Source organism: Coregonus clupeaformis, unplaced genomic scaffold (assembly GCF_020615455.1).
Source record: "Coregonus clupeaformis isolate EN_2021a unplaced genomic scaffold, ASM2061545v1 scaf0182, whole genome shotgun sequence".
In the NCBI taxonomy this organism is placed as follows: Eukaryota; Metazoa; Chordata; class Actinopteri; order Salmoniformes; family Salmonidae; genus Coregonus; species Coregonus clupeaformis.
The window spans coordinates 211228-229310 of NW_025533637.1; the positions used below are offsets into that span (position 1 = coordinate 211228).

At 43.9% G+C, this 18083-nt stretch overlaps 1 protein-coding gene across 5 annotated transcripts in view; it reads left to right on the forward strand.

Annotated features, from left to right (window-relative positions):
- The window catches only part of LOC121556042 (cyclin-dependent kinase-like 5), a 246334-nt gene that overhangs the window by 20007 nt on the left and 208244 nt on the right, over positions 1-18083 (forward strand). The window lies entirely within an intron of this gene.

Below are 18083 nucleotides of genomic sequence, written 5' to 3' on the forward strand. Positions count from 1 at the left end.
TGGCCATTTTGAGCCTGTAATCGAACCCACAATTACTGATGCTCCAGATACTCAACTAGTCTCAAGAAGGCCAGTTTAATTGCTTCTTTAATCAGCACAACAGTTTTCAGCTGTGCTAACATAATTGCAAAAGTGTTTTCTAATGATCAATTAGCCTTTTAAAATGATAAACTTGGATTAGCAAACACAACGTGCCATTGGAACACAGGACTGATGGTTGCTGATAATGGGCCTCTGTACGCCTATGTAGATATTCCATAAGAAATCAGCCGTTTCCAGCTACAATAGCCATTTACAACATTAACAATGTCTACACTGTATTTCTGATCGATTTTATGTTATTTTAATGAACAAAGAAATTGCTTTTCTTTAGAAAACAAGGACATTTCTAAGTGATCCCAAACTTTTGAACGGTAGTGCACATTTAATGGACACAGTCAATTTCACAATAATTATATTTTGTTTGTTTTTACTCCTTAACTTCCTCCGATCATTTTCATGATGTCCATCCGGTTTGCTTCTATATGCCTTATCTTTCTAACTGTGCTCCTTCACAAAAGCTCCCAACCTATAACCTATATACTTATTATGGACACAGTATGCTTTACATTATCTATCTTGTTGTTATTAGTTGTTATTAGTCCCATCCGGTGTCGTTTTGCGTATCAGTTCATAAACACTATGCCATGGAATCGGTACGTCAAAAATCTCTTCCCAACTATTTTACAATCTATATGGGACGGCTGTCAATCCTTTGGTCCTTAAATTAAACTGGCATACTTTTTTATTTATCACAATTTTCTTTAACCAATGATGTTCTTTAATGCAGGGCCGACAGACAAGTTCCTTACTTTTTCCCCCTTCCACTTTCCTCTTCCATTTTTACGGTAATGCTGCAATTATTTGTTTGTAATTTTGGGTAGAGCAGACATTTCCGTATGTTTTTGTTAGCTGCATGTGTGACATAACTCCACCAGTCCTACCTATGACATAATTTACGAAGATTATATATTTTTTAAACATTTTTTCCAAAAATAATGGTTTTTTATTAATTAGTATATTTGAGTTTAACCACAATATTTGTTGCATTATTTGTTCTGTCGTTTCTGGAGGATTCAATTGAAATTGCAACCAACTTTCTATGGCTTATTTTAGAAATAGTGATATTTGGGAGATGGTTTCCCTTTCAAATAACTGAAAGTGAGAGGTTGTAATCTGAATAAGGGAAAAAGGCCATTCTTGAACATGGGGTGAGACAATTTTACTAATTTGTAGAGAACCATTTCGGATTTAAGTATAACTTTTGTATGACTGAAGCTTTTAGTGATAGGTTTAACGCTTTAATATTTAATAATTTCTGTCTCCTGAATTCATATTCATTATATAAATAGGCCGTTTAATTTTGTCTGGCTTGCCGTTCCAAATAAAATGGAATATTTTTTTCTCATAATTTAAAAAACTGTTCGCTAGGCGTAGGCAAGACCATAAGCAAATAGGTAAACTGGGATAATACTAAAGAGTTAATCAGGGTGATTTTTCCACAAATAGACAGGTATTTACCTTTCCATGGTAGCAAGATCTTATCTTTTTTTGCTAACTTTCTATTCAAATTTATTGGAGTGAGATCATTTATTTCCTTTGGGATATGTATTCCGAGTATATCCACATCACCATCAGACCATTTTGTTGGTAAACTACATGGTAATGTAAAAATTGTATTTTCTAGTGATCCAATACGTAATATACAGTGGGGAAAAAATTATTTAGTCAGCCACCAATTGTGCAAGTTCTCCCACTTAAAAAGATGAGAGAGGCCTGTCATTTTCATCATAGGTACACGTCAACTATGACAGACAAAATGATTTTAAAAAATCCAGAAAATCACATTGTAGGATTTTTTATGAAAATAAGTATTTGGTCAATAACAAAAGTTTCTCAATACTTTGTTATATACCCTTTGTTGGCAATGACACAGGTCAAACGTTTTCTGTAAGTCTTCACAAGGTTTTCACACACTGTTGCTGGTATTTTGGCCCATTCATCCATGCAGATCTCCTCTAGAGCAGTGATGTTTTGGAGCTGTCGTTGGGCAACACAGACTTTCAACTCCCTCCAAAGATTTTCTATGGGGTTGAGATCTGGAGACTGGCTAGGCCACACCAGGACCTTGAAATGCTTCTTACGAAGCCACTCCTTCGTTGCCCGGGCGGTGTGTTTGGGATCATTGTCATGCTGAAAGACCCAGCCACGTTTCATCTTCAATGCCCTTGCTGATGGAAGGAGGTTTTCACTCAAAATCTCACGATACATGGCCCCATTCATTCTTTCCTTTACACGGATCAGTCGTCCTGGTCCCTTTTCCATGTCCTCGTTCATGTCCTCGTTCAGCCACGACTCTGAGAAACATAGGATATTACAGTTAATGTTGATAGGATATTACAGTTAATGTTGATAGGATATTACAGTTAATGTTGATAGGATATTACAGTTAATGTTGATAGGATATTACAGTTAATGTTGATAGGATATTACAGTTAATGTTGATAGGATATTACAGTTAATGTTGATAGGATATTACAGTTAATGTTGATAGTATATTACAGTTAATGTTGATAGGATATTACAGTTAATGTTGATAGGATATTACAGTTAATGTTGATAGGATATTACAGTTAATGTTGAAAGTCTGGAAAGGAGCTTGTCCAGTTTGTTCTCCAGTGATTGTACATTGGCCAATAGAACAGAGGCTAGAGGTGGATTATTTACTCTCCAATAGAACAGAGGCTAGAGGTAGATTATTTACTCTCCAATAGAACAGAGGCAGATTATTTACTCTCACCGTAGTTTCATCAGGGTACCCGCACGTTGGCGTCTCACCGTAGTTTCATCAGGGTTACCCGCATGTCGGCGTCTCACCGTAGTTTCATCAGGGTACCCACATGTCGGCGTCTCACCGTAGTTTCATCAGGGTACCCGCACGTCGGCGTCTCACCGTAGTTTCATCAGGGTACCCGCATGTCGGCGTCTCACCGTAGTTTCATCAGGGTACCCGCATGTCGGCGTCTCACCGTAGTTTCATCAGGGTACCCGCATGTCGGCGTCTCACCGTAGTTTCATCAGGGTACCCGCATGTCGGCGTCTCACCGTAGTTTCATCAGGGTACCCGCACGTTGGCGTCTCACCGTAGTTTCATCAGGGTACCCGCACGTTGGCGTCTCTTTCTCTTCCGAGTGTCGGGGATTAGGGCCTGGTCCCGGGTGAGCAGTATGTCCTGCACGGCCGAGTCATTGAAGTAGAATTCCTTATCCAAATCATGGTTAGTGATAGCTGTTCTGATGTCCAGAAGCTCTTTTCAGTTATAGGAAACGATGGCGGAAACATTATGTACAAAAAAGGTTACGATCATCGCAAAAAAAACCCACAAAGAAATAGCATAGTTGTGACCGAACGCCTCTATTTGGTCTTATGTAGCAAGATTTGAAATGGTGTTTTTTACATTGGATAAAAGCAGAGACACAGAGCTACAAAATGGTATAAAATACACTGCATTTAAGGAATTTTGAGAAAATGGCCTTTGAATGTTTTGGTACCTACTGAAGAGCTCTTCTTTGTCTACACCCATTCAGCATCGTTCACACCCTCTTAAGCTTTAGCCCCACCCATCTTGTTTCGCTCTCGGAGCGTTCAGAGCGGACACTTGACGCTCTGGCCGATGAGTAGGGTTGATCCGAGCGTTCTGACCTCACAACGGCAGTCAAGCACCCAAGCTAACTGACTAACATTAGCTAGCTTGCTAGCTACTTCCACACACAAAATTGGGATTATGGTTCATTATTTACCTCTGGATAACATGAAAACAGCCTAACCATCTCTGCTAGGGCGAGTAAAATGGTCAGTGGGGTGTTCTCTCATTTAATGAGTTGGGATTATGTTCTCTCATTATGGGGCTCTCATTTAATGAGAGAACACCCCACTGAGCATTTTACTCACCCTAACAAAGCTGGTTAGGTTGTTTTCATGATATCCAGAGCGTTGGTGACTGTAACTGCGCTGCTGGCAACAATTTAATTACGTATTTTTGCCGCACTTACTGACACCGGCCAGGTGTTGTGCGTTCGTAAATTCATCAGTTATTCTGCGCTTTGGCATACTCAGACTGAATTTACGAACGCACCCGAAATTGTTACTTGCATAGTGGAGTCTTTTGTTAAGACATTTAGCTAGCTAGCTAGGTAAACAATGAACCACAATCCCAACTCATGACGTTACTACCCTGTCGCCGCCTCCAACGTCGTTATAGAGAATTTGGCAGACCACGTGTAACCAAGCCAGCCCAGGACCTCCCCAGACCACGTGTAACCAAGCCAGCCCAGGACCTCCACAGACCACGTGTAACCAAGCCAGCCCAGGACCTCCACATCCGGCTTCTTCACCTGCGGGATCATCTGAGACCAGCCACCTGTACAGCTGATGCCCTTTTGTGGGGAAAAACCCATTCTGATTGACCCGGCTCCCAAGTGGGTGGGCCTATGCCCTCCCAGGCCCATCCATGGCTGCGCCCCTGCCCAGTCATGTGCAATCCATAGATTAGGGCCTAATTTATTTATTTCAATTTACTGATTTCCTTCTATGAACTGTAATTCAGTAAAGTCTTTGAAATTGTTGCATGTTGCGTTTCTATTTTTGTTCACTATAGTTTAGCTCAGAAAACATTGTAATAAACTATAATGACCAGAATCCATTGTACCCAACTTGTCTGGGCAAGTCTGTAGGACAGAGGAGAGGGAGAGAATGGGAAGAGAATGGCTGTAGAGGATAGAGAGCAGGTATCTCTACCTGAAAATACATGATCTAAGTGATTGATAGTTGGTATTCAGCAGTCCTAAAAGTAGGCCTTATCTATTCTATCTATCTTTAAAGGACTACCAAAACAGTCAGACAGCATAGGCAGCAGCTCTATAGCCAGCTAGTTGAACCAGTATCTGGGCGTTTGGTACCTCTGTAATGCCCAGAAAGCTCACATTCAAATTCATTACTGTCACACATCATTCATTACTGCCACACATCATTCATTGCTGCCACACATCACTCATTACTGCCACACATCATTCATTACTGCCACACATCATTCATTACTGCCACACATCATTCATTACTGCCACACATCATTCATTACTGCCACACATCATTCATTACTGCCACACATCACTCATTACTGCCACACATCATTCATTACTGCCACACATCACTCATTACTGCCACACATCACTCATTACTGCCACACATCACTCATTATTGCCACACATCATTCATTACTGCCACACATCATTCATTACTGCCACACATCATTCTTTACTGCCACACTGGTCAGAAGTCTACAACAGGTCAATACATTGGAGGTGCCTAAAAGGCATTGTTTCGTTTGCTTGTACATTTTTATTTATACATTTTTTGGAAGTACATACCAGCCGTAATGGGAGTAAATGAAGATAGTTGCTTAGCAAAACTCCATATTTGGTGTGTAAAAAACGTATTTTGACATTATAATGCTTGCAGAGCTGGTGAATGGGAGTTCGAATCTGAGCTTTCTGGCCATTACAGAGGTCTCTAATGCACCTATTAGCCTATAGAGGATGACTGGTTGGGGAGCACAGAGATAGATGTCTGGCTGGCTGCTACAGCATGATGACTAGGCTGGCCTGACCGGTTATAAATCCTCTAATTTTAACACCCAATAAACAGAAAGTGGGACAGGAGAAAGGACTTCTGCATGTAGAGTTAAATAGGTCACCTTGTGGAGCACTGATTACGTAGTCCTATTAGAGGGCGAGAGAGAGAGAGAAAGTTGAGGAGAGAGAGAGCAGGAGAGCTGGAGATGGGGCGGGTTCAGTTCTGTGGTCTCCTCGTAGATGAATGTTATTTTGGGCTGTAGTGTAGTAGTGGGTAGACAGAGACAGACATTTGTTATTGTCTTTCTGGCTTACTCTTCCCAACAATGCAGTAATCAATATCAGTAGAACAAAAACACACGAGAAATAGAAATAAGAAGAACATGAGAAAGTAAGTCAGCTATATACAGGGACAGTTCCAGGGTCAGTAGCTATATACAGGGACAGTTCCAGGGTCAGTAGCTATATACAGGGACAGTTCCAGGGTCAGTAGCTATATACAGGGACAGTTCCAGGGTCAGTAGCTATATACAGGGACAGTTCCAGGGTCAGTAGCTATATACAGGGTCAGTTCCAGGGTCAGTAGCTATATACAGGGACAGTTCCAGGGTCAGTAGCTATATACAGGGTCAGTTCCAGGGTCAGTAGCTATATACAGGGACAGTTCCAGGGTCAGTAGCTATATACAGGGACAGTTCCAGGGTCAGTAGCTACATACAGGGTCAGTTCCAGGGTCAGTAGCTATATACAGGGTCAGTTCCAGGGTCAGTAGCTATATACAGGGTCAGTTCCAGGGTCAGTAGCTATATACAGGGACAGTTCCAGGGTCAGTAGCTATATACAGGGACAGTTCCAGGGTCAGTAGCTATATACAGGGACAGTTCCAGGGTCAGTAGCTATATACAGGGACAGTTCCAGGGTCAGTAGCTATATACAGGGTCAGTTCCAGGGTCAGTAGCTATATACAGGGTCAGTTCCAGGGTCAGTAGCTATATACAGGGACAGTTCCAGGGTCAGTAGCTATATACAGGGACAGTTCCAGGGTCAGTAGCTATATACAGGGACAGTTCCAGGGTCAGTAGCTACATACAGGGTCAGTTCCAGGGTCAGTAGCTATATACAGGGTCAGTTCCAGGGTCAGTAGCTATATACAGGGTCAGTTCCAGGGTCAGTAGCTATATACAGGGACAGTTCCAGGGTCGGTAGCTATATACAGGGTCAGTTCCAGGGTCAGTAGCTATATACAGGGGTCAGTTCCAGGGTCAGTAGCTATATACAGGGACAGTTCCAGGGTCAGTAGCTATATACAGGGACAGTTCCAGGGTCAGTAGCTATATACAGGGACAGTTCCAGGGTCAGTAGCTATATACAGGGTCAGTAGCTATATACCGGGTCAGTAGCTATATACAGGGACAGTTCCAGGGTCAGTAGCTATATACAGGGACAGTTCCAGGGTCAGTAGCTATATACAGGGTCAGTTCCAGGGTCAGTAGCTATATACAGGGACAGTTCCAGGGTCAGTAGCTATATACAGGGTCAGTTCCAGGGTCAGTAGCTATATACAGGGACAGTTCCAGGGTCAGTAGCTATATACAGGGACAGTTCCAGGGTCAGTAGCTATATACAGGGTCAGTTCCAGGGTCAGTAGCTATATACAGGGACAGTTCCAGGGTCAGTAGCTATATACAGGGACAGTTCCAGGGTCAGTAGCTATATACAGGGTCAGTAGCTATATACCGGGTCAGTAGCTATATACAGGGTCAGTTCCAGGGTCAGTAGCTATATACAGGGTCAGTTCCAGGGTCAGTAGCTATATACAGGGACAGTTCCAGGGTCAGTACCATATTTCCAATGTGCAGGGATACTGGAGTGATGGAGGTAGATATGTATAGGGGTAAGGGGACAGGGATACTGGAGTGATGGAGGTAGATATGTATAGGGGTAAGGGGACAGGGATACTGGAGTGATGGAGGTAGATATGTATAGGGGTAAGGGGACAGGGATACTGGAGTGATGGAGGTAGATATGTATAGGGGTAAGGGGACAGGGATACTGGAGTGATGGAGGTAGATATGTATAGGGGTAAGGGGACAGGGATACTGGAGTGATGGAGGTAGATATGTATAGGGGTAAGGGGACTAGGCATCAGGATATACAGTACCAGTCAAAAGTTTGGACACACCTACTCATTCAAGGCTTTTTCTTTATTAGTACTAATTTCTACATTGTAGAATAATAGTGAAGACATCAAAACTATGAAATAACACATATGGAATCATGTCGTAACCAAAAAAGTGTTAAACAAATAAAAATTAGATTAGATTCTTCAAAGTAGCCACCCTTTGCCTTGATGGCAGCTTTGCACAGTCTTGGCATTCTCTCAACCAGCTTCACCTGGAATGCTTTTCCAACAGTCTTGAAGGAGTTCCCACATATGCTGAGCATTTGTTGGCTGCTTTTCCTTCACTCTGCGGTCCAACTCATCCCAAACCATCTCAATTGGGTTGAGGTCGGGTGATTTTGGAGGCCAGGTCATCTGATGCAGCACTCCATCACTCTCCTTCTTGGTCAAATAGCCCTTACACAGCCTGGAGGAGTGTTGGGTCATTGTCCTGTTGAAAAACAAATGAGAGTCCCACTAGCCAGATGGGATGGCGTATCGCTGGAGAATGCTGTGGTATCCGTGCTGGTTAAGTGGGCCTTGAATTCTAAATAAATCACTGACAGTGTCACCAGCAAAGCACCCCCACACCATCACACCTCCTCCTCCATGCTTCACGGTGGGAACCACACATGCGGAGATCATCCTTTCACCTATGCGTCTCACAAAGACACGGCGGTTGGAACCAAAACTCTCAAATCTGGACTCATCAGACCAAAGGACAGATTTCCACCTGTCCATTGCTTGTGTTTTTTGGCCCAAGCAAATCTCTCTTCTTCTTATTGGTATCCTTTGGTAGTGGTTTCTTAGCAGCAATTCGACCATGAGGGCCTGACTCACGTGGTCTCCTCTGAACAGTTGATGTTGAAATGTGTCTGTTACTTGAACTCTGTGAAGCATTTATAGGTGCATTTAACTCTAATGAACTTATCCTCTGCAGCAGCGGTAACTCTGGGTCTTCCATTCCTGTGGTGGTCCTCATGAGAGCCAGTTTCATCATAGCGCTTGATGGTTTTTGTGACTGCACTTGAAGAAACTTTTCAAAGGTACTTGAAATGAAATTGACTGACCTTCATGTGTTGAAGTAATGATGGACTGTTGTTTCTCTTTGCTTATTTGAGCTGTTCTTGCCATAATATGGACTTGGTCTTTTACCAAAGAGGGCTATCTTTTGTATACCCCCCCTACCTTGTCACAACACAACTGATTGGCTCAAACGCATTTAGAAGGAAATTTATTCCACAAATCCACAAATTAACTTTTAAGAAGGCACACCTGTTAATTGAAATGCATTCCAGGTGACTACCTCATGAAGCTGGTTGAGAGAATGCCAAGAGTGTGCAAAGCTGTCATCAAGGCAAAGGTGGCTACTTTGAAGAATCGCAATTATAAAATATATTTTGATTTGTTTAACACTTTTTTGGTTACTACATGATTCCATATGTGTTATTTCATAGTTTTGATGTCTTCACTATTATTCTACAAAATAGTCAAAATAAAGAAAAACCCTGGAATGAGTAGGTGTATCCAAACTTTTGACTGGTACTGTATATGACTGATGATTGGCTGAGAGAAATTGATGATAAAAAGATTGTGGGGGCTGTTTTGTTAGACTTCAGTGTGGCTTTTGACATTATCGATCATAGTCTGCTGCTGGAAAAACCCTGGATTGTAAACAGTCATGGTCAAAACATGTTGATACAACAGTAGCTAAGATGGGGAGAAGTCTGTCCATAATAAAGCGCTGCTCTGCTTTCTTAACAACACTATCAACAAGGCAGGTCCTACAGGCCCTAGTTTTGTCGCACCTGGACTACTGTTCAGTCATGTGGTCAGGTGCCACATAGAGGGACTTAGGAAAATTGCAATTGGTTCAGAACATGGCAACACGGCTGGCCCTTGGATGTACACAGAGAGCTAATATTAATAATATGCATGTCAATCTCTCCTGGCTCAAAGTGGAGGAGAGATTGACTTCATCACTACTTGTATTTGTGAGAGGTATTGACATGTTGAATGCACCGAGCTGTCTGTTTAAACTACTGGCACACAGCTCAGACACCCATGCATACCCAACAAGACATGCCACCAGAGGTCTCTTCACAGTCCCCAAGTCCAGAACAGACTATGGGAGGCGCACAGTACTACATAGAGCCATGACTACATGGAACTTTATTCGACATCAAGTAACTCATGCAAGCAGTAAAATTTGATTTAAAAAACAGATAAAAATACACATTATGGAACAGTGGGGACTGTGAAGCAACACAAACATAGACACATGATAACATACGCACTATACACACACGATAACATACGCACTATACACACATGTACACATGGATTTTGTGTTATAGATATGTGGTAGTAGAGTAGGGGCCTGAGGGCACACACTTAATATGTTGCGAAATCAGTTATGAATGTATTGTAATGTTTCTAAAATGTATAATTGCATTAATTTTGCTGGACCCCAGGAAGAGTAGCTGCTGCCTTGGCAGGAACTAATGGGGATCCATAATAAACCCCAGGAAGAGTAGCTGCTGCCTTGGCAGGAACTAATGGGGATCCATAGTAAACCCCAGGAAGAGTAGCTGCTGCCTTGGCAGGAACTAATGGGGATCCATGGTAAACCCCAGGAAGAGGAGCTGCTGCCTTGGTAGGAACTAATGGGGATCCATAATAAACCCCAGGAAGAGTAGCTGCTGCCTTGGCAGGAACTAATGGGGATCCATAATAAACCCCAGGAAGAGTAGCTGCTGCCTTGGCAGGAACTAATGGGGATCCATAATAAACCCCAGGAAGAGTAGCTGCTGCCTTGGCAGGAACTAATGGGGATCCATAATAAACCCCAGGAAGAGTAGCTGCTGCCTTGGCAGGAACTAATGGGGATCCATAATAAACCCCAGGAAGAGTAGCTGCTGCCTTGGCAGGAACTAATGGGGATCCATAATAAACCCCAGGAAGAGTAGCTGCTGCCTTGGCAGGAACTAATGGGGATCCATGGTAAACCCCAGGAAGAGTAGCTGCTGCCTTGGTAGGAACTAATTCGGGGATCCATAATAAACCCCAGGAAGAGTAGCTGCTGCCTTGGCAGGAACTAATGGGGATCCATAATAAACCCCAGGAAGAGTAGCTGCTGCCTTGGCAGGAACTAATGGGGATCCATAATAAACCCCAGGAAGAGTAGCTGCTGCCTTGGCAGGAACTAATGGGGATCCATAATAAACCCCAGGAAGAGTAGCTGCTGCCTTGGCAGGAACTAATGGGGATCCATGGTAAACCCCAGGAAGAGTAGCTGCTGCCTTGGCAGGAACTAATGGGGATCCGTAATAAACCCCAGGAAGAGTAGCTGCTGCCTTGGCAGGAACTAATGGGGATCCATAATAAACCCCAGGAAGAGTAGCTGCTGCCTTGGCAGGAACTAATGGGGATCCATGGTAAACCCCAGGAAGAGTAGCTGCTGCCTTGGCAGGAACTAATGGGGATCCATAATAAACCCCAGGAAGAGTAGCTGCTGCCTTGGCAGGAACTAATGGGGATCCATGGTAAACCCCAGGAAGATTTGGCATGGGTCCTCAGATCCTCAAAACGTTGCATCACCGCCTGGTATGGCAACTGCTCGGCCTCCGACCGTTAGGCCCTACGGAGGGTAGTGCGTACGGCCCAGTACATCACTGGGGCCAAGCTTCCTGCCATCCAGGACCTCTATAACAGAGGAAGGCCCTAAAAATTGTCAAAGACTCCAACCACCCAAGTCATAGTCTGTTCTCTCTGCTACCGCACGGCAAGCGGTACCGGAGCGCCAAGTCAAGGTCCAAAAGGCTTCTTAACAGCTTCTACCCCCAAGCCATAAGACTCCTGAACAGCTAATCATGGCTACCCGGACTATTTGCACTGCCCCCCCCCACCCCACACCACCCCTTATTTTACGCTGCTGCTACTCTGTTTATTATTTATGCATAGTCACTTTAACTCTACCCACATGTACATATTACCTCAATTACCTCGACTAACCGGTGCCCCCACACATTGACTCTGTACAGGTATCCCCTGTATATAGCCTCCCTACTGTTAAGGCACATGAAAGTTCACATGTTCCAGAAGGCTTTTCTGCCAAAAAACACATTTAGATTTTAAAAAAAAGTTTATGCTCAAATGGTTCTCCTGTGAAGTAGTGATGCGTGACATACGCCTAGTTTCCTCAAACTAGTCACATATTTACAGAAATCCATTCAGGTGTATTTTGTGGCTTTTGGCGAATGTGTTCTAATTATCTAAAGTCACTGCTTATTATCTAAAGTCACACAGGCCAGTTCATGGTGATTGATGGCAGGCCAGTTCATGGTGATTGATGGCAGGCCAGTTCATGGTGATTGATGGCAGGCCAGTTCATGGTGATTGATGGCAGGCCAGTTCATGGTGATTGATGGCAGGCCAGTTCATGGTGATTGATGGCAGGCCAGTTCATGGTGATTGATGGCAGGCCAGTTCATGGTGATTGATGGCAGGCCAGTTCATGGTGATTGATGGCAGGCCAGTTCATGGTGATTGATGGCAGGCCCATGTGGCAAACGGCTTGTTTGTATAAAGGCCTACTGTAGCTCTGATTGGCTATAGGTCCTGAGATGATAGTCCCACTAGCCATCTGATTGGCTGTAGCAGACATGTTTTTATTCGGTTTTATTTACTCCAGTGTCTATTAATTGTCCGAACGCACGGCCGCTTTCCCAATTTATATTTCTATAGAATTTTCACAAATGCCTTAGTATAGGTAATTCCCAAACATTTAAAGAATTTATGAAAACGTGAAAAATGACCATATCGAAGTGGTCGCTTGTCAGAATAAAATAAAATAAAGTTTAATATTCTTCTTGGTGGTGTGTATGAACAGATTTTAATAAGATTTCATGTTGCTAAAATACTGTCAGTTCCACTTCAAGGGTTTACCTTAAGGAATAATTTCCCCTTATCTAAGGCTTTAAGGGTGGTGGATAGAGTCCCCAAACATTTCCTTATCTAAGGCTTTAAGGGTGGTGGATAGAGTCCCCAAACATTTCCTTATCTAAGGGTTTAAGGGTGGTGAATAGAGTCCCCAAACATTTCCTTATCTAAGGGTTTAAGGGTGGTGGATAGAGTCCCCAAACATTTCCTTATCTAAGGGTTTAAGGGTGGTGAATAGAGTCCCCAAACATTTCCTTATCTAAGGCTTTAAGGGTGGTGGATAGAGTCCCCAAACATTTCCTTATCTAAGGCTTTAAGGGTGGTGGATAGAGTCCCCAAACATTTCCTTATCTAAGGGTTTAAGGGTGGTGGATAGAGTCCCCAAACATTTCCTTATCTAAGGGTTTAAGGGTGGTGAATAGAGTCCCCAAACATTTCCTTATCTAAGGCTTTAAGGGTGGTGGATAGAGTCCCCAAACATTTCCTTATCTAAGGCTTTAAGGGTGGTGGATAGAGTCCCCAAACATTTCCTTATCTAAGGGTTTAAGGGTGGTGAATAGAGTCCCCAAACATTTCCTTATCTAAGGCTTTAAGGGTGGTGGATAGAGTCCCCAAACATTTCCTTATCTAAGGCTTTAAGGGTGGTGGATAGAGTCCCCAAACATTTCCTTATCTAAGGGTTTAAGGGTGGTGAATAGAGTCCCCAAACATTTCCTTATCTAAGGGTTTAAGGGTGGTGGATAGAGTCCCCAAACATTTCCTTATCTAAGGGTTTAAGGGAGGTGGATAGAGCCCCCAAACATGTCCTTATCTAAGGGTTTAAGGGTGGTGGATAGAGTCCCCAAACATGTCCTTATCTAAGGGTTTAAGGGTGGTGGATAGAGTCCCCAAACATGTCATTATCTAAGGGTTTAAGGGTGGTGGATAGAGTCCCCAAACATTTCCTTATCTATGGGTTTAAGGGTGGTGGATAGAGCCCCCAAACATGTCATTATCTAAGGGTTTAAGGGTGGTGGATAGAGTCCCCAAACATTTCCTTATCTAAGGGTTTAAGGGTGGTGGATAGAGTCCCCAAACATTTCCTTATCTAAGGGTTTAAGGGTGGTGAATAGAGTCCCCAAACATTTCCTTATCTAAGGGTTTAAGGGTGGTGGATAGAGTCCCCCAACATTTCCTTATCTAAGGGTTTAAGGGTGGTGGATAGAGTCCCCAAACATTTCCTTATCTAAGGGTTTAAGGGTGGTGGATAGAGCCCCCAAACATTTCCTTATCTAAGGGTTTAAGGGTGGTGGATAGAGTCCCCAAACATTTCCTTATATAAGGGTTTAAGGGTGGTGGATAGAGTCCCCAAACATTTCCTTATCTAAGAATAGAGTCCCCAAACATTTCCTTATCTAAGGGTTTAAGGGTGGTGGATAGAGTCCCCAAACATTTCCTTATCTACGGGTTTAAGGGTGGTGGATAGAGTCCCCAAACATTTCCTTATCTACGGGTTTAAGGGTGGTGGATAGAGCCCCCAAACATGTCCTTATCTAAGGGTTTAAGGGTGGTGGATAGAGTCCCCAAACATTTCCTTATCTACGGGTTTAAGGGTGGTGGATAGAGCCCCCAAACATGTCCTTATCTAAGGGTTTAAGGGTGGTGGATAGAGTCCCCAAACATTTCCTTATCTAAGGGTTTAAGGGTGGTGAATAGAGTCCCCAAACATTTCCTTATCTAAGGGTTTAAGGGTGGTGGGTAGAGTCCCCAAACATTTCCTTATCTACGGGTTTAAGGGTGGTGGATAGAGCCCCCAAACATGTCCTTATCTAAGGGTTTAAGGGTGGTGAATAGAGTCCCCAAACATTTCCTTAACTAAGGGTTTAAGGGTGGTGGATAGAGTCCCCAGACATTTCCTTATCTAAGGGTTTAAGGGTGGTGGATAGAGTCCCCAAACATTTCCTTATCTAAGGGTTTAAGGGTGGTGGATAGAGTCCCCAAACATTTCCTTATCTAAGGGTTTAAGGGTGGTGGATAGAGTCCCAGAACATGTCCTTATCTAAGGGTTTAAGGGTGGTGAATAGAGTACCCAAACATTTCCTTATCTAAGGGTTTAAGGGTGGTGGATAGAGTCCCCAAACATTTCCTTATCTAAGGGTTTAAGGGTGGTGGATAGAGTCCCCAAACATTTCCTTATCTAAGGGTTTAAGGGTGGTGGATAGAGTCCCCAAACATTTCCTTATCTAAGGGTTTAAGGGAGGTGGATAGAGTCCCCAAACATTTCCTTATCTAAGGGTTTAAGGGTGGTGGATAGAGTCCCCAAACATTTCCTTATCTAAGGGTTTAAGGGTGGTGGATAGAGTCCCCAAACATTTCCTTATCTAAGGGTTTAAGGGTGGTGAATAGAGTCCCCAAACATTTCCTTATCTAAGGGTTTAAGGGTGGTGGATAGAGTCCCCCAACATTTCCTTATCTAAGGGTTTAAGGGTGGTGGATAGAGTCCCCAAACATTTCCTTATCTAAGGGTTTAAGGGTGGTGGATAGAGCCCCCAAACATTTCCTTATCTAAGGGTTTAAGGGTGGTGGATAGAGTCCCCAAACATTTCCTTATCTAAGGGTTTAAGGGAGGTGGATAGAGTCCCCAAACATTTCCTTATCTAAGGGTTTAAGGGTGGTGGATAGAGTCCCCAAACATTTCCTTATCTAAGGGTTTAAGGGTGGTGGATAGAGTCCCCAAACATTTCCTTATCTAAGAATAGAGTCCCCAAACATTTCCTTATCTAAGGGTTTAAGGGTGGTGGATAGAGTCCCCAAACATTTCCTTATCTACGGGTTTAAGGGTGGTGGATAGAGTCCCCAAACATTTCCTTATCTACGGGTTTAAGGGTGGTGGATAGAGCCCCCAAACATGTCCTTATCTAAGGGTTTAAGGGTGGTGGATAGAGTCCCCAAACATTTCCTTATCTACGGGTTTAAGGGTGGTGGATAGAGCCCCCAAACATGTCCTTATCTAAGGGTTTAAGGGTGGTGGATAGAGTCCCCAAACATTTCCTTATCTAAGGGTTTAAGGGTGGTGGATAGAGTCCCCAAACATTTCCTTATCTAAGGGTTTAAGGGTGGTGAATAGAGTCCCCAAACATTTCCTTATCTAAGGGTTTAAGGGTGGTGGGTAGAGTCCCCAAACATTTCCTTATCTACGGGTTTAAGGGTGGTGGATAGAGCCCCCAAACATGTCCTTATCTAAGGGTTTAAGGGTGGTGAATAGAGTCCCCAAACATTTCCTTAACTAAGGGTTTAAGGGTGGTGGATAGAGTCCCCAAACATTTCCTTATCTAAGGGTTTAAGGGTGGTGGATAGAGTCCCCAAACATTTCCTTATCTAAGGGTTTAAGGGTGGTGGATAGAGTCCCCAAACATTTCCTTATCTAAGGGTTTAAGGGTGGTGGATAGAGTCCCCAAACATGTCCTTATCTAAGGGTTTAAGGGTGGTGAATAGAGTACCCAAACATTTCCTTATCTAAGGGTTTAAGGGTGGTGGATAGAGTCCCCAAACATTTCCTTATCTAAGGGTTTAAGGGTGGTGGATAGAGTCCCCAAACATTTCCTTATCTAAGGGTTTAAGGGTGGTGGATAGAGTCCCCAAACATTTCCTTATCTAAGGGTTTAAGGGAGGTGGATAGAGTCCCCAAACATTTCCTTATCTAAGGGTTTAAGGGTGGTGGATAGAGTCCCCAAACATTTCCTTATCTAAGGGTTTAAGGGTGGTGGATAGAGTCCCCAAACATTTCCTTATCTAAGGGTTTAAGGGTGGTGAATAGAGTCCCCAAACATTTCCTTATCTAAGGGTTTAAGGGTGGTGGATTGAGTCCCCAAACATTTCCTTATCTAAGGGTTTAAGGGTGGTGGATAGAGTCCCCAAACATTTCCTTATCTAAGGGTTTAAGGGTGGTGGATAGAGTCCCCAAACATTTCCTTATCTAAGGGTTTAAGGGTGGTGAATAGAGTCCCCAAACATTTCCTTATCTAAGGGTTTAAGGGTGGTGGATAGAGTCCCCAAACATTTCCTTATCTAAGGGTTTAAGGGTGGTGGATAGAGTCCCCAAACATTTCCTTATCTAAGGGTTTAAGGGTGGTGGATAGAGTCCCCAAACATTTCCTTATCTAATGGTTTAAGGGTGGTGGATAGAGTCCCCAAACATTTCCTTATCTAAGGGTTTAAGGGTGGTGGATAGAGCCCCCAAACATGTCCTTATCTAAGGGTTTAAGGGTGGTGAATAGAGTCCCCAAACATTTCCTTATCTAAGGGTTTAAGGGTGGTGGATAGAGTCCCCAAACATTTCCTTATCTAAGGGTTTAAGGGTGGTGAATAGAGTCCCCAAACATTTCCTTAGTTCCTAGTTTTGTCACGAACAGAAGAGGACCCAAGAGCGCAAGTTCAAATTCAGAGTTCTTTATTCAAGGTTACAGGCGGGAAGAGGAGTCCCAGGGGTGTCAGGGGTCTTTCAGGGTCCTCCTGTGGGTACCTGTGCTCCGGGGTCACCAAATGTCGGGGTGTCCAGTCCAAGTGCTTAGTGTGTGTGTTCCCCAGTGATGGAGCGGCGTATCGGGCTGAGGTGGTGAAACGTCTGGGCACGCTCATCTGGTGGTCGGAGACCTGGGGGAACACACACACACAACAGCAATATGAATGGCAGGCAGAAGTACAGATCAGGGCTGGGCAAATATCGTGGTGAGAGACAGAAGGCAGAAACGAGTTACCGGAGGGGCTGAAGATCGGAGAGTAGTCGAGGTCCAGAAGGCAGGTTGGGATAGACGGGGCAGTAGAACAAGGAGGCAGTCAAGAAAGGATCGGTATCACAAACAGGAGTCAGAGCGCAGACAGGCAGGTTACTGGTCCGGGTTGAAGACGATCTGACAGGGCTTGGCTGAAAACCAGGGCTTGATATACTGGGAGAGGTAGTGGGGAAATGCAGTTCAGCTGGCAGAGTAATTAGAACAGAGTGAGGCAAGGTGAGGATGGTGAGTGGGAAATGCAGTGCAGCTGGCCAGGTAACAAGAGCAGAGCAGGGCAGGTGGAGCTAGTTAGGCTGAGTAGAGAGAGGAGGTGAGCAGAGTGGAAGATAATTGAATGCAATTAATGTTGCTACCAGGGAGAGAGAGTGCTCATGACAGGACCCCCCTCCAAGGGACGGCCCCAGAAGTCCCAAGAACAACATCATGCCGGGAGGGTGGAGGGGAGCAGGCGGCGGGTCAGAACTCCTCCGAGCGGTCCGAGTGAATCTCCTCATCCTCAGAAGGAGCTGGAGGGTCACGGTCGGGAGACAGGACAGGCAC